The 3,737-nt window shown below is 28.7% G+C and overlaps 1 pseudogene; it reads left to right on the forward strand.

Annotated features, from left to right (window-relative positions):
• Positions 1–1,985: 1,985 nt before the first annotated feature.
• On the forward strand, positions 1,986–3,494 carry LOC114294053 (two-component response regulator 24 pseudogene; annotated as a pseudogene).
• The last annotated feature ends 243 nt before the right edge of the window (positions 3,495–3,737 follow it).

Genomic DNA, 3,737 nt, shown 5'->3' on the forward strand with positions numbered 1-3,737 from the left:
AGAACTATAACTAGTTGTGGTTTTTGTTTTTATTTTTTTCAATTACATATATGAAATGTGTATTAATCATTATATGTCTTAACCGGTTCAATATAAAAAGACATGTACAGTTTAATACATTTACTATATAGGTGACATGTGTTGTTTAGTTATATATATTGGTCTGTGTACTTAGGTAATCTGTGCTTGGGTAATCACTAATTTGATGCATGAAAGGCCTATGGGTACCAATGAAAACGCTTGGGCAATGTGGTAATATATATGCTTCATAAATACAATTTTTTTTAATCCACAAGAGATTATTTTCTTAATTCATAAATACATAAGATTTGCCTCTAAAGATTGTCTTCACAATAACTTTTAAACACGAGAAACAAATAATTTTAAAAAAAATAAAAAATAAAAAAGGAGAAAAAAATAAAAAAAAATGTTGTGAAAATAACATTGTGAGGCTAAGATGCCATATATTCCGTTGACTTTGAAATTTTTTTCCAATACTAAAAGCTCTACCAAAAACAAAAAAGGTAAAAATTTATTAACTGGATTGTATGCACTCACAAAATTCTACAAATAATTAATTATTGTCAATAAAATTTGAATGATAACAACTATAAATGAGAAAACAAAATGTACAATTCATCTTCTTAAAGTGGAAAACAATCTGCTAGATCACACCTTGCACATCTTTGTAAATTCTTTCTCCCAATTTTAAGTTAATATAAAGAGGAAAAGATCAAGTTGGTAGATCTCATGCATCTGCAACACATCTTTGTAAACACTTTCTCATGTAAAGTGGAAAAAGTTCAAACCGTTACATTACATTACATTACTTGCATCTTGGATATCTTTGTAGATTCTTTCCTACCACTTTTATTTAATGTCAGACTAGAGCTAAATCCAATTGTACTTATGGAGATCTTATTGGGATAGATTATATTTTTCCACATCTTTTCAATGGCATTCCCTTTTGAAAGGTATTTAAGAGAGCCATTACTTATTTAACCATCATATTTATATCGATGTAGGTATCACTATATGAAAATATTTGGTCATATCCTATGTTATTGAAGCTCTTTCTTCTTGCTAGTATTGTTGCTTAGCATTCAAGGACGATATTTGCTTTTACGGGAAAACAGGTACTTCAATTCAAGTGTGATCTTTTCAACCTTGTAACAATAAGTATATTCAATATTTTTTTGCCCATTGTTGTTTGTTTTTTGTTATATATTTTAAGCTCTTTTTTTCCCCCAATGCACCGCCATCTTTTCTCCTACAAAACGAGAGGGATAAAACATGTTGTTTGGATTTAAATCCACTTATATCAAGCATATTAACATTTTATTAACCTCAACATAAACCATTGCATTGAAATTCTCTTGGTACATTTGTTGCTAGCATGAGGTTATTCCTTACGACAAGTGTTTTATTTTTTATTTCTAAAATGTTAATGAAGAATCATACTATGTGTTATATTGAGATACATCATTTATTGCTTATTCATGATTATGATCTTTCAACTAAATTATAGATCGATTATTCAGATTAACCTCAACATAAAAGCGTTGTATCAAAATTTGCGTGGTACATTTTTTGCTAGCATGAGGTTATTTCTTGTGACAAGTGTTTTATTTTTTATTTTTAAAATTTTAATGAAGAATCATACTACGTGTTATATTGAGATAAAGCATTTATTGCTTATTCATGATTATCATCTTTCAACTAAATTATAGATCTATTAGTTAGATTAACCTCAACATAAACTGTTGCATCAAAATTCTCTTGGTACATTTTTTGCTTGCATGGGGTTATTCATTGTAACAAGTGTTTTACTTTTTATTTTTAAAATTTTAATGAAGAATTATACTATGTGTTATATTGAAATATAGCATTGGTTTCTTATTCATGATTATGATCTTTCAACTAAATTATAGATCTATTATTTATGATCATATAGAAAAGAGATTTGCGAGAAAGATGGCTTTAGAATGGGCAGTTCAAGTTCAAAGAGTGTGAATAAAAGTGGAAATATGAGGATTGATGGAACCAACAGTAACTTCACAGCAGGAAAAAGGTTGTGTGTGCTCATTGTGGATGATGACCCTGTAAGTCAAAGAATCCATAGTGTGTTATTACGTAGATTTGGATTGGAAACCCAAGTAGTGGGAAATGGGAAAGAAGCTGCTGATTTGTATCGCTCAAGGGCAACATTCCATTTGGTCCTTATGGACATGAAAATGCCAATCATGGATGGTCCAAAGGTTAGTTTTCTATTTTTACTATTATTGTTTTCCTTTCTTTTTAATTTTTCTTCTTCTTCTCTGCAAACTTAAACAATATTTTGCTATGTTATATAAGAAGATATATAAAAAAGAATGCATATATTACCTTACAATTTTATATATTTATTTAGGTTTTGCTAACAAAGAAAAAAGGTAAAAGTATGGTAATTCGGTTCACCTCAACTTACATATATATGAATATATATGAAGTATTGATGCTTTAGGAAAATAAATCATTTCTTTTATTATCTTCAAAGAACAAGAGTTCATCATCATCATTCTTAAAATGATCTTTCATATTACTTGATAAGAATGAGATTTAATTTGCATAATTTAGTATTCACAAAATAAAAGAAAAAGAAAAGGAACACATACATTGCATTTCAATTATATTTTTTGTACATGTAGATTTGTATTTCCATTGTTCTTCCCGTCATCTAGAAGTTGATAAAAGAAACAAACATCAATTACAGATAATTATTGTACATAATGTGGGAATGAAAATTGAAAAGTTCATAATATTGATTGATTCATCATGGGTGAGTTAATGCAACAAATAAATAGCCAAATGGTTTAACATTTTTTCTTACAATGGCATTTGAAAGTATGTTTTCTGCAAGTTAATAATTGTTGTTAATCATTGTTGATTGGACTTAGACAATAAGAACAAACTCTCTAAATTTACTGTTCCCTTGGCTTGTTGTATTCTGTTCCCTTGATTATTTTAGTATAACTCTTTTTCTTTGCCGATCTAAAAGCAATGACACATTTATAATTTCAAGAATTTCGTACACTACATACAAACTTCTAATTTCTATACACTCACACTTAACTACATACGGAAAATTTTGTATTTACCTCAACTAAACCAAGCCTTAAATGTAATTGAAATCCACTAATAAAAGTACAAGTTTCTTTACACTAGACATTTATAGAGTGATCATAATTGCATGAAGTAAAATACCTTAGGCTATTTCTCTATCCCCATCCCCCAACTAAATTTAGCTATTTGCATCATATTTCAAATGTATTTTATAGGCAACAAGGGAGCTTCGTGCCATGGGAGTGAATAGCATGATTGTTGGGATGACTTCACGTGATCAAGATTCAGAGAAGCTTGCATTCATGGCAGCTGGTTTGGATGATTGTCATGCGAAACCGTTGACTGTTGATACAATTACTTCCCTTCTACAAGAGCTTAATAAGAAACATTGATTTGCTTACTCAAATTAAAATATTTAGTATAAAATAACGTGATTCATGGTCACTTCATCATGAGTTACTCTTGTAGGTTGTATTAGTTTTCTCTTATGAGTTAATTGTTGTTAGTGATGGGAAAAATAAATTTTAAAGAAACAATATTCTCTTATTGCCATGTAAGTATGCTAATGTAGATGAGTTATTCTTCTTTAAATAAAAAACATCATAATTGATATTGTAGTAGTATTTTGTAATTAA

Source organism: Camellia sinensis, chromosome 4 (assembly GCF_055761805.1).
Source record: "Camellia sinensis isolate YWXY chromosome 4, ASM5576180v1, whole genome shotgun sequence".
Lineage (NCBI taxonomy): Eukaryota > Viridiplantae > Streptophyta > Magnoliopsida > Ericales > Theaceae > Camellia > Camellia sinensis.